The 13,988-nt window shown below is 43.4% G+C and overlaps 1 long non-coding RNA gene across 1 annotated transcript; it reads left to right on the top strand.

The window, feature by feature from the left end:
- Nucleotides 1-2,210: 2,210 nt before the first annotated feature.
- Nucleotides 2,211-12,738, top strand: LOC125919301 (uncharacterized). Its single transcript, XR_007456713.1, has 3 exons — nt 2,211-2,541; nt 7,200-7,285; nt 12,008-12,738. It is a non-coding gene; the product is annotated as an uncharacterized LOC125919301 (long non-coding RNA).
- The last annotated feature ends 1,250 nt before the right edge of the window (nt 12,739-13,988 follow it).

Genomic DNA, 13,988 nt, shown 5'->3' with positions numbered 1-13,988 from the left:
CTATTGAATACATAATTTTCCATTCTCTTCTAATATTCGCTCACAAGCTTTTCTCACACCATTATAAATTCTTTGAAATCTTCATTGTAGTTGCCGCAGATGACTAGTGTTGGGCGATGACTTTCCTTGAGGGTTTGAGTGGCCTTGGGTTCTGTGCAGACCAGGTTGAGGGCGTGGGTGGAATGGAAGGCATGGGGACTGGCAGCGCCACCTTCCCGACTGGGAGTCCTGGCAACTACAGGAAGGGCTTTGAGTGTGAGGGTGCAGGGAAATGGAGAAGCCATCTTGGGATCTTAGCGTGTGGAGCTTCAAGATGTGCTAGTTGGTCTTGATCTGTGTTTGAAGACTCCAGTTGGATCTAGCTGTGAACCAGGTACCAAGAGTAGTGTAAAAAGTGCCATGTGCTGACGAAGGGAGAAGGTGGGTGGGGAAGCCACAACACTGTCATATCCTGGCGATCGCCAATACGAGTTATAAGATTTTAACTTTTTTAGTACTTTGATGTACCGCACCAACTTTAGCTCTGGAGGCATTCTTTGCACTTATGAGAACAAGTGGGATTTTGTGTGCCTTGGGAGCACCTGGGTGCCACAACAAGAGAGCCACATGTAGTCACCCTCATAGTGCAAAGGTTAGCCCAGGTGGCCTAATGGTCTTCTCTCCTCTTCACGGTTTGCTGGCTAATAGTAGTAATATTTCATGTGCCGTTTACACTGTTATGTTGTGTGGGATTTTTATCGTTTTGCTTTGTGTTAGTGGGAGTATCAATTTTTTATGTACTTATTTATTTTATTGAAGTATAGTCGACATACAATATTGCATTAGTTTCAGATGTACAACATAGTGACTTGATAACTCTATATGTTATGCTGCGCTCACCGCAAATGTATCTACCATCTGTCACCATACGCTATTATGATACCATTGACATATTCCCTATGCTGTACTTTTTATCCCCGTGACTTATTCATTCCATGACTGGAACACTGGCTCACTATTATTTGCAAGAAGCAGTCATGTGGGCACACATGGGGCAGAGGGGCTGGGGAAGGTGGCTTCTGCCTGGGCTCTCTGAACACATTCCTTTCTACATTGCATGTCAGAGAACAGGCCTCTGCTGTAAAAGGGGCCAACATGTGTTTGGTAGACAGATAGCTTTCTTTCCCAGGCTTCAATGACATACATACATACATAGACTTTGTACAATTTTTAAGTAACTATGCATTAATAATTTCAATGAACATTCCATTTTTTACCTATAAGAGGTGTGACTGCAAGGAGTTTTTCAGAAACAACTTACTATCGTAAGGCCAGGGGTGGGGCTGTAATTTACTGAAATTATGGAGAAATCAGACAAATGTTAACTTGCATCCATGCTGAAGGAAACCACAGAGCCAGAAGATGCCTCAACAATCTCTGTGATCTTCCTCACTGCTCCAAATTAGGTCACACCTACAGTTCTCCCAACTGAGAGTCTCCCACGCTTTCTAAATGAAGACAGTAGAAAATGAAAAGGAGGGGTGCCTGGGTGGCTCAGTCCGTTGAGGTTGAGCATCCAACTTTGGCTCAGGTTATGATCTTGCAGGGTGTGAGTTGGGGCCCCACATCGGGCTCACTACGGTCAGATGGCCAGCGCAGAGCGCACTTCGGATCCTCTGTCCCCCTCTCTGTGCCCCTCCTCCACTTGCGCTCTCCCAAAAATAAATAAATAAAAATGTTAAAAAAAAAAAAAAAAAAAGGAAAAGGAAATCCCCAAAACTGTTTGATGCAACTCTAATATCCCTGCAGCTCTACACAATTTTTCTCTTACACAAACTACAATTATCAAGTGTTTAACTAATGCTTATGTAAAATCCTGGTGCCCTGCCTGCTTGGCATCTTCTAGATTCAACAAGGTATGCTATTTCAGAAGCGGATGATAGTTGCAAAAACTTACACTCCCCAATAGCTATGGATCGTAATACCTTCATCTCTATGGTGCAAACCCTCTTTTCCTATGCGTAATTATGACTTCATCATAGGAAAGGAATGTCACATCAAAGTCCCTCTCTCTCTGCAGAAGACAAACTGGGACTTCATGAGAGTCTGAAAATCTATTCAGTGTGCTCTCAGCGTAAGGAAGTAATTCAGATTTTAAGTGCAGAAGGTGTTAAAAACTTTCAGGTTGAAAATATCAGGTACATTTGTACATGCCCTCGGGTGATTGCATTTAACAGTAAAGATACAAGAATAATAAAGAAACCTGGGAAACCTTTCTACCCTGAGTACTCTACAGTGACAATCAATTCTCTTGTGGGATTTGAAACCCTCAAGAGAGGCAGCAGTCTACATTGGTAATGAGAGAAGGAGAAAAAAGGATTTTGAGTCGCGAGGAGAGTAGAATGTATACAGTAGGGGGGCGGTATGTCAGAGAAGCTTAAGTCTGAGGGTCTGCATTCTAGAACCATTGCTGGGTCAGCTTGTGGAGCTGCTTTCACATCTTGAGAGGGTTGAACAATATCTACCCAGAAGACTAGAAAATATATATGAATAACAGTGTTTGTAAGTTCAAGGTTTTTCTGTTTATGTCAATATACAGATCTTCCTCAACTTACAATGGGATTAGGTCCCAATGAGTCCACCATAAATTGAAAGTATTGTTAAGTCAAAAATGCATTTAATACAAATAACCTACCAAACATCACAGCTTAGTCTGGCCTACTTTAAACATGTTCAAAACACTTACATTAGCCTACATTTGGGCAAAATCATCCAACACACAGCCTATTGTGTAACAAAGTGTTGAATATCTTATGTAATTATTGAAAAACAGAATTGGTTGTTTACGCTCATGATTGCTGACCACTGGGGAGCCTCAGCTAGCTGCACTGTCCAGCATCACAAGAGACTGTTGTACCACATCTCACTAGCCCAGAAAAAGATCAAAATTCAAAATTTGAAGTACAGTTTCTCCCGAATGCTTATGGCTTTTGTACTATCATAAAGTCAAAAACTCACAAGTAGAACCATTGTAAGCTGGGAACCATCTGTATTGATTTGAACCCTGTCATGACATCCCCCTACGATTATTACAATTGCTGCGGTATTCATTTTAATTCAGCTGGCATTTTAAATGCGAGATTTAAATGGTGAAATCTTTAAAAGATAGTGGTTTTTATTGATTTTTAAAATTTATAATTGTGGAACCAATACCTTGTCATGGAAAAACTAAAACTTTACAATAGGTTATAAAGAGGAAAGCAAAACTCTGCAGACCCATCCACTCCCCTACTACCCCTCATTTCCATTCCCCAGAGTTACTTGCTGCTATAGTTTCCTGGGAAGCCTTCAGAAATGTCATCTGTGTACTGATGTTCATTTTAACCTAATTTCCTCTGGATAAAACTGTAGTTTGGTTGGTCTTGAAATGGACCTCCACTGTGCATTTAGCCAATAGGACATTATCTGAAGGCACCAATTCTCCCAGAATAGTTTCCCCCACCATATTTGCCTTAGGCAAAATTGTGATGTGAACCAGTTGTCTTAGAAACGCTTCATTCCTTTGTCCTCTCCAAATGTCCCATCCCTTCTCAGGACAACCTGTGACCTTGTGTTGCCCCTCACTATGCCTCACTCAGACCACTCCTGCCCAAATACTGACCCACACTCAAAAAATCCTATACCTCATCAAGTCTTTCAATGCGTTGCACAATACTGGATTTGAATGGAAGAGTTTTCTTTTATAGGTCACCTTTTCTAAAGGATATCTCCATTTTAGAAAAAAATAACATAGTTGACTCAGAAGAATAAGTGTGTAAGAGTGGAGTTTACCACTGATAGTCAATAAATATTTGTTATGTGGCTTCCAGGTGCCAGAGCACAGAGCTATTGGGCAGAAACTTCTAGATTGGAAGAAACCAATGTCTGCTATGAATAAGATTCCTGGGCCTATTCCAGAAAGGCATAGCATGACTAAAGTGGTTAGTGAGGAGGAGAGAGAGGACACAATCCAACATAATAGTAACAGCCTCTCCATGAGTTGAAACTCATGGCTTCCCTTTGTTTTCAGTTCCTATCTTGTGGAAAATTTTGCTGTTTACACTCTGTCACAGAACAGATGGAACCATGATTTATGATTCACAATTTATGAGACTAATTTAATATTCTACCACACTTCATGCTCTATCACGTTTCCCACATTTGCAATATTTTTTTTTTCTGGGAGAGTTGTCACACAAAGAACCCTGGGGTATTGGGATGGAAGAGGTTGGAGACATTCTAAAATAGGGGAGCTGGTACTATTGCAGGGGGCATTCATGCTTCCAACAAATATTTACTGAGTCCCTTCCTATGCCAGGCACTGCTCTAGGGACTGAGGATTTTATCAACAAGTCAGAGAGGTCTTTACTTTGTGAAAGAGAAAAATAATGAACAAGTAAATAAGAAAACACATAACAAGGTCATTTCTTTTTTTTTTAATTAAAAAAATTTTTTTTAAACGTTTATTTATTTTTGAGACAGAGAGAGACAGAGCATGAATGGGGGAGGGGCAGAGAGAGAGGGAGACACAGAATCGGAAGCAGGCTCCAGGCTCTGAGCCATCAGCCCAGAGCCCGACACGGGGCTCGAACTCATGGACCGCGAGATCGTGACCTGAGCTGAAGTCGGACGCTTAACCGACTGAGCCACCCAGGCACCCCAACAAGGTCATTTCATAGATGTGCTTTGAGGAAAATAAAATAGGGTAATGTTATAAAAAGAGACTGGAGGTGCATAACATTGAACAGGGTGGTCAAGGTCATCTCCAAAGGAGACGCCACTGAAAGCAATGCCTAAATGATGGGAAGTAGCTAGTTTCTTCAAAATCACAAGGTAGTGTGTTCCAGGAGGAAACAGAAAGTACAAAGGTCATAGGCTGGGAAGAAGCTTGGAGAGCTCAAGATACAGAATCAAGGCCAATGTGGTTTTATATTCACCAACCCATGCTTACATCCTTCCTGCCCCTGTTTTCCATCCAGCCATCCATGCTGATGCCACTAGGGCCATCAGACAGGATGTTGGCTTTATGATCTGTGATGCATCAAATAAAATACTTCCTGGCTCTAATTCAGAAGCTTTAGTGTGGCTCTGGTGAAATCCCGTTTCCTACTTCGCATTATAGTTCACAAGAGGTCAACTAGCAAAGTGATTCTAATAGAATGTCAGCCTTGAAGCCTGGAGGAAAAACTCCAAACACGAACAGCAAAAGATCTTCAGTGGGTGGTAGCAGTGTTTTTCCTACAATTAAACTTGTTTGTAGGGAAAAGTCAAAATTGTTTCCTAGGTAAATCTGATGAAATCATCACAGCAAAGGCATCGTATATTCATGGCAACAAACTGTGTGAACTTTTATTCCCGTGTCTGTATGAAGAAATAAACTATTTGGGTCGTAGTGAATGATCTTCATCAACACTATAAGTCCACCATATCTTGGTGAAATTTTTTTTAACCTTTATTTATTTTTTTGAGACAGAGAGAGACAGAGCACGAATGGGGGAGGGTCAGAGAGAGGGAGACACAGAATCCAAAACAGGCTCCAGGCTCTGAGCTGTCAGCACAGAGCCTGACGCAGGGCTCAAACTCACAGACGGTGAGATCATGACTTGAGCCAAAGTCGGACGTTCAACCGACTGAGCCACCCAGGCGCCCCCTTGGTGAAATTTTTAAAGTCTTTGAAAACTGAATCTTTCTCATAACTTAGTTGGCAGGAATGCCTGACCTAAAATGATGTGAGTTTACTTAAGATCTTTATTTATCACACTTAATGTCTATACTCATATGTATTCATTTAGTGGCAGAGATATTAAAATGTTTATCATTTAATATATTTAATAGCAGATATTGCTCTATACCCACTAGCAGTATAACATAATCTACATACCATTTTACCTACATAAAGTAAGAAAAATTAGGAATTCTAAAAAATATCTGGCACTTGGGGTGACTGGGTGGTCCAGTTGGTTAAACGTCGACTTCAGTTCAGGTCATGATCTTACAGTTTGTGAGTTCAACCCCGTGTCGGGCTCTGTGCTGACAGCTCAGAGCCTGGAGCCTGCTTCGGATTCAGTGTCTCTCTCTCCCTCTCTCTCTCTCTCTCTCTCTCTCTCTCTCTCTCTCTCACTCTGCACCTCCCCTACTCATGTTCTCTCAGTCTCTTTCTCTCTCTCTCTCAAAAATAAATAAACATTAAAAAAATTTAAAAATATGTATCTGGCACAAAGCTTGCAAGAGCAAACTTGCACTCATGAATCTCAGACTATTTTTATCATTTTAATATCAATATAACCTGCCAATGTTTTAAAAAGTGGTCGAAAGGAAAAAATGACCAGCTATTCAGTTCATATGCATGAAAGTGAACTAGGCTTAGCCTCTTCTACTGGTCTGTATTACGTGCATGGTAATTGCCCACTGAATTCTAAGCTGCACAAGAAAGAACCACAGTAAAGGCACAGTATATTCATGACAATGCACAGTGAACCTTTATCCTAACATCTGTGTGATGGAATAAACTATTTGGGTCTTGGTGCGTCCTAGTAACTTTGCATCCCCAGCACGCGGTGGATACTCAGTAAATACTTGTGGAATAGTTGCTCTGCTTTTGTTTGTTTTTATCTGAGAGAGAGAGAGAGAGAGAGAGAGAGAGAGAGAGCTCCAGCAGGGAAGAGGAGCAGAGGGAGAGAGAGACAATCTTAATCTTGACACAGGGCTCGGTCCCACAACCCTGGGATCATGACCTGAGCTGAAATCAAGAGCAGGATGCTCAACTGACTGAGTCACCCAGGCACCCCTGCTCCATTCTTAATACCTGGCCACCTGCTATCTTGAATGAAAACTATACACCAAATCCCATCGCCCTTTCTTCTGAGCTGCCTGCCACGCCAAGGTCAGATGCCCTTCAAACAGATGTTTGCCATTCCTGAGACTTGCATGACTCTCTGAAGGCAAGAAGAAATAGGTTTTCTGCCAAAACCCAATTTATATTTTTTGGGAATCTGCTAATTCCCCTCCACACACCTTTTTTTCTTTTGCAAAGAAACACTCAATTTAAAAGAGCCCCATGACTCTCTAATTCAAAGAAATACTTGGAATCATTAATAGTGTCTACCAGCAACCCTAATGAATTTGAATCCATTTCCAAGCTCTTTCTACATCTTTAGCCCTTTTTCCCTTGCTTCCTACAGCCTTCAAGACGCTTAACAATACGTATCGGTCAAAAGCATCTATTTGATGATCATGTTTGTTCCTTCATTGACTGAGCCAAATGAAGGTGAGCAGAACCCACAGTCTTGCCAGTTTGCTGTCATGGCGGTTTCCCCCTCTATAGCAGGCCCAGGAGAGGCCAGCTCTGCCCACATAGTCTCCCAGAGGTGAAACACAATTGTCACTCCTTCCAGCTGAGGCAGACGGACAGTGATGTCTGCCACAGCTCAGCTTGACAAAGAACTTGAGCTCAGCTCCGAAAGCCAGGGGCCAAGGCACCATGTGTGATAAAGACAATGAAAGGACCACATTTGATATGTCTTATGATCTGTAAAATAGCACATCTGGGTGTTTATTTAAGCAATAACCAAAAGGGAAAATTGTAAGACATGTTAGGGCCTTGGAAAACATGACTCTTACTATACAGACTGTTAAGTGAGAAAAGTGACAGTAAATGGGATTGAGAAATGTTTTTAGGTTTAACAGTAAACATCTGCTGTGTTCTTGGCCTCTCACTTTGTCCTTGGTTTTTAAGTTAGAAAACACAGAAAAGCATTAAAAAAATAAACAATTCCTACCTCTTAAACATTAGCTGCAGTTACAGCCAATATCTTTATTTTTCAAAAAAAAAAAAAAATACGATAATTCAGAGTCTAGCCTGGAAAAACCCTGCGTAGGCCCCACATGTCTTCATGTGAATGAAAATGCTGCTCATGGGCATTCTGTATACATGTGTCGGGCACACAGAGTGCCCAGGAAGACCACCAAGGAAAGTTCCTACTGCACAAGGGCCCCAGGCCCCCAGAGAGCAAGGAAAAGCAAACTCTGGGGCTGACAATCAAAGAGCCCCAGACCCCAGACACTTGAACAATCCTGCTTCATTTCCTGAACCTCAATTTATTCTGTGTTTACGGGTTCTTCCTCTAGGCCTCTAGCAAGCTAGTTATAAAACTGAATTTGTAATGCCCCCGATTGCGAATCTGAGAGACCACCAAGGAGCCAATACCGATGCAAATGCACAAGGGTTTATTTGCAAGCTCGAGCTTGGGCCCAAGTATACCCGACACAGTGGAGCAGGGACTTGGACCCCTAGGTTAAGAGGGGTAGCAGTTTTATATGGGCCAGTGGCCAATGAGATTGTAACACACACAGAAAGTTGCACAGTCATGTCAGTCCACACGCAGGTGGCCAATTGAATTACAATTCACCCTATAGTAACTGTTTGAACTAGCCTATCACTCTGGTCAGAATTGGCGCGCAAGTTTGGCAGGCAAAAGGCGGGGTTTACATTCTTTGGCGGTTAGGGGTTCCGTATTCCTATATGAGCCGGTTTCCAGTAAGGGTGTGCTCAGCGGCTTGACTAGGGTGGGGGAGTGTCTTAAGCAAAAGTAGGTCATGTGGGGGTTATACATGAGATGGTAGGTGTAGCACAAAATGGAGTTAGTCTTGCTCTGCTTGTCCAGGGGTAGGGGATTTTTGTTAAATTCCTTGGGTCCCACAAATTAGCAAGGTAATATTGTGGCTCCAAGTTTGGTTGAAAGACCTGTCACTTTGGGAGACACTTTGATTGCCACTTTGCTTTGGAAAGAACTGTCATTCATGGTCAATCTCAGTGGGAGGAGCGTGGTGCTTTCTGGATCCACCCAGCATGACAGGAGCCCTGCAGATGCAGCAGCCCCATCACAGAGAAGGGCATTAGAGCCAGAGCATAGCTACCTGGGTGGACACAGCAGCAGCATTAGCCATATGGAGACTATGGGAAAGAGGGAAAGCAGAGGGAAGGAGCATAGCTTTTCCTGGCCACACACATGGGTAGGTTGCAATAGTCCAAGAAGGCAGGAAAGAGCGGGCTGGTGCAGTGGGTGGGGTCACAATTCTTAGTTGCAATAATAAAATGGCAGTGGCAGGTTGGGTTCCACGTGTGACAGGGGCTGTTGTGATCTGTGCAAAAAAAGGTTTATTTGATGGGAAATTATTCTAAATCACTTTGCTTCTAATAAAATTTTCCAGAGCAGGAAGGCCACTGGCACCAAAAAGAGGTACTGATGTTTTCCGCATCTCTAATTCTAAGCCTATTGCTTAAATCCTATCGATTCAGCCGAGACTTCTGTGATGCCTACTGCCTGCCCAGTGTGACATTTAGCAGAAGCTCAGTCAAACCCACACCTGGAAAGTTGGAACCAGCTCTGAAATATGATGGGATATAAGCATCCAATAGCAACTAATGGGGGAATTATTGAGAGTAAGAAAGAGGAGTTCTCCGAACACGGACCATTATCTTCACATCCCTTGGATATTTCTATTAAACTAACAAGAGCTGATCCAAAGATAATGACCCATCCTTTTCCCTGGGTACTTGATTGTTAGATCTGCAAATGGACATCCTTTAAGCATAGAGAGGGTAGAGGGTAGGCGATATGTGCTTGTGTGCGTGTGTGTGTGTGTGTGTATACATTGTAGAACCAGGCATGAGACCAGGGAGTATGTACACATGCAGAGCATAAAGCCCCAAATTTGCCATCGACTCAAGCATATTGGATGTAGGAAGGTCAATGAATGAGGTCTGTATCAGAAATGTAGGCAAAAGAAGTGTTTAGAGGTCCAGAATATTTCCTTCCAGCCTATTCCAAATATTGTGATAGGAACAAGTATAGAATCTCTCTTCATAAAACAAGATAAATGAAGTGTTAGACACTGGGAAGCCAGGAGAGATGGACAGAATGCCCTGCTCCATGCTGCTATGCCCTATGTGGGAACCAGTGTGATAGAAGCCTAGAATGGACACAGGGGACTGAATGATGAGAGGCAGCAGGAGGGTGGGAGGCCATGCTTGGCGGAAAAGAATGAACATAAGGAAAAGAGACCACTGAGAAGGACATTGAATGATACCTTTGATCCCAGACTGCTCCCAGAAACCCCAGGTCTACCTGTAGGTCTGGTGCATCCCAACAGGACACATCATCAACTGATGGGTCTAGGACCTGTGACATTGGCTTCCATAAATCAGAGTATAATGGCTAAAACATTAGAAAGGAAAAAAATTCTGCCACCAACAATGAACACACACACACACACACACACACACACACACACACATACAGCACAAGACTTTATAATTTCCAGCATTTTACCAACACCCAAACGATACCAGTTTGGGCAATCTTTGACATACATTTCTTTTCCAGAGATTTCCTGACAACTTAGGCCATTTTAAAGCAACTACCTGCCCTTGGCAGTAATTTGCAAACAATACTGAGGTAATGATGGCCTCAGCTCCAGGCAGGGAAATGATCAGTTTCAGGGAGAGTCCCTGCTACCACCCACATGCCTCCCCCGAAGGACACCTGAATAGAAATGAAGAAGGTTTCATCTCTCTCTAACCTAAAGGTTCGGATGTAGGATAAAGTCCTCTTCTGGAACGGAGTATTTTGATGTCCTAATCTATCCTGCAGAACAAACACGTCCCTTTCCTTCTATTCGAGAACTAGATGGGCCTAGAGGGTCAAATGCTAAGTGAAATAGGAGAAATAAATCAAAGAAGGACAAATACCATATGATTTCACTCATATGTGAAATTTAAGCAATTTTAAAAAATGAACAAAGATGGACAAACAAATAAACAAAACACTCTTAAATACAGAGAACAAATAAGTGGATGCCAGTGGGGAGGTGGGTGAGGAGATGGGTGAATTAAAGGGGATTAAGAGTACATTTATCGCGATGAACACTGAGCAATGTATTGAATTGTTGAATCATTATATTGTACGCCTGAAATTAATATAACACTGTATGTTAATTATGCTTTGATAATAATAATAATAATAATAATAATAAATAAATAATTTTAAAAGAAAATAAAGGAATTAGAAGACCAGAGGGCTCTTGGGTCTCTGCCAGTTACATTTGGGATTATAAAGGTAGAGGGACCACGTCCTGGCATTCCTGAGAAATCTGCTCAGACTATCTTCACAACTCCATCCCAACCCACCTGTGTCCTGGAAGAGGGACAGCAAAACCCCTCTCCAGAGATTACATACCAGCTGAGATAAGCACCTGCTTTCACTGTTTCCACTGCCCCAGGAGCAGGCTCAAGAGATGCCTTCCTTGCCTACAATGCCAGAGAAGCCTGGACTAAAGCAGAGTTGTCTTCTTGGTTAGACACTGGCCAATTAGTCACTGCCGCGGTGCCTCAGCCCATACCCAAGACCCAACTGCAGTCAGCACTGACCAGTGAGTGCCCCAAGTCGCCCGGGGCGGAACAGAAACATGTGGACTAAGTCGTGCAACGCACTCTCAGTACTGGGGGGAGATGTGCTCCCCAGAAAGTCAGCGGAGAAGAGCATTCAGGTGGAATTTTTTTTTTTTTTAAATCATTCACCCAACGGATGTTTCTCAGTCATTGTGCTGGGCCGTAGAGATAGTTGTGAACTTGACAGATGGTCCCTGCCTTCACCTAGCTTACTATTTAAGCACCGGTTTGAGAATTTAACCAATCTGACTTCAAATCCAATTGCTTATCCTTGCTGAGGCTCTTCAGGTGTAGAGTGAAGACAATAAAACCAACACAAAGGGTTATCACGAGGGTTAAATGAGATCACCCATGTGAAGTATTTGGCCAGCTGCCTTGCTCTGAGTAAATGGTAGCTATCATTAAGATGATGATTACATAGAGGCTGAAGCAGCCAGCCTCTAGGTCACACACTGGAAACTGAACACTGGACATCAGTGTATATGTATCTATGTATATTTATATGCGTATGTATCAGTGTATATTTATCTGTGTATAAAGGGCCTCGAGCAGAACACCAGACCCAGCATCTCTAAGGACGGCATGGTGGTTCCAAAGAGCACAGCCCCGGAGCTCCCAGCTGAAGCTCAGCGTTGGCAATGCAGACAGAGCTGGGAGAAACCCAGCCACCATCATCACCACCACCACCACCACCACCGCCGCCGCCGCAGGCAGGCCATTGCCCCAGGCAGCAATAAAGGCTCCCCGAGGCCTTTTGTCAATTGCCCCCTGAACAGAAAATAAACATCTCCACGGCTGCCATTCAGTGGACATCCTGTTTACATGGTGAGCGGGGATCTTGGTTGCTTTCCCTTTTTTCTTTTTAAAGGCTGTAATTATGTTTACCCAAGTCCAGCAGTAGGTGCCAGGAGGGCTGTGAGTTGATTTCCCTGGCTAACACTGCAGACGGCTGGCGGCAGCCCCACTGACCCCTGCATCCCGGGCAGAGAGCCAGCCCTACACGCACACCGACACTCTCCCTACAAAGACAGCCATTCTGGCCTAGCTGTTTTCTTTCCATGCACACTGGGATACTCTGGATAATGGTCTAGCAAATGCCAAACTACGTCGGCGCCATGAACTTACTGGGTAGCTGAATTATGAAGGAAAGAGAAAGGTAAAAAGCTCTGTGGAAGGCTGCCTGTGTACCAGGCAGTGTACTGTATGCATTTCATAGACATTGTTTCAGATAACCCTGTACAATCCAGAGTTATGTATCATTATCCGACTTTACAGACGAAGAAACTAAAGCATAGATTAATTCGTTTGCGGGAGGTCACCCTGCTAGTAAATGTTAGAACTGGAATTTAAATCAGATCCGTGAATGTCAATACTCCATGTTCCTTCTACTCCAGGAGCAAAAAAAAAAAAAAAAAAAAAAAAAGAATTAAATTTAAAATCATTATAGTTTTTTAAAAAATGTTTATTTATTTACTTTTGAGAGAGAAAGAGAGTGCATAGTCATGCGTGTGCACACAAGCAAGGGAGGGGCAGAGAGAGAGAGGGAGAATCCCCAGCAGGCTCCACGCTGGCAGCACAAAGCCCAATGCGGGGCTCGAACTCATGAACCCGGAGATCCATGACCTGAGCCAAGATCAAGAGTCAGACGCTTAACCGACTGAGCCACTCTGGCGCCCCCAGAATCATTATAGTCTTTTATGGAAGCCCAAATGAGTTGTTCTGACCCGGCAATTCCTGGGCTTTTTAATCCTTTTCCCTCCCACTATTACCGGGGTAACGTATTGTCCAACACTAATCTGATGTATTCCAAATAATGCAGAGCTCCACTTCCAGTACGAGAGGCAGTATACACGGCTTACCGAACACCCTTCCCACTGTGAACTGTGATGAACTCTGGACAAAATAGAAAGAAAAAAAAAATGACTACTGTGGATTTCAGAAAGTAAACACTGGTAGGCAGGTTGTGGACGGAGAACTTGAAACTCGGAGAAGTGACCAGCATGGGAGTTAGCTTCTTGGTTTTTGTTCAGTTAGTTTGGTTAATAAAACAGAACCCAGAGAGAAGGCCGGGAGAAAGGGAGTGGCCCGAGTTGTGGTATGAGTAAATGCACAACTCTGCTCACAGCTCGTTTTCTCTGAAGCGCTCCTATGACCCCTCTCAGCTTGTGCACACCCTGCTCCCTACTGGGAGATAGCACCCTGTTTCTCTAACTCTTCTTGAGGGGGTCTCAGGCAACCTCTAAGATGACCTCCAGTGACCCCTGCCCCCTGGTACCCACTCCTTGTGTAATCCTGCCCCTTCGAGTGGGGGCTGGATTCAGTGACTCCCTTCCAGGTGTAGAATAGAGAAGCGATGGGATGTTACTTCCAAGACCAGGTTATGAAAGATCATGGCTTCTGTCTTGGCCTCTCTCTATCTCTCTCTTTCATCCCTCACTCTTCCAGAAACAAGCTATCATGCTGTGAAAAGTCCCGTGAAGCCCACAGGTCAAGGGACTGACGTCTCTGGCTAGTGAGGGCC

Source organism: Panthera uncia, chromosome B4, assembly GCF_023721935.1.
Source record: "Panthera uncia isolate 11264 chromosome B4, Puncia_PCG_1.0, whole genome shotgun sequence".
Classification (NCBI taxonomy): Eukaryota; Metazoa; Chordata; class Mammalia; order Carnivora; family Felidae; genus Panthera; species Panthera uncia.
Note: the sequence above shows the minus strand (reverse complement) of the source record. Positions and strands in the feature narration are given on the sequence as shown.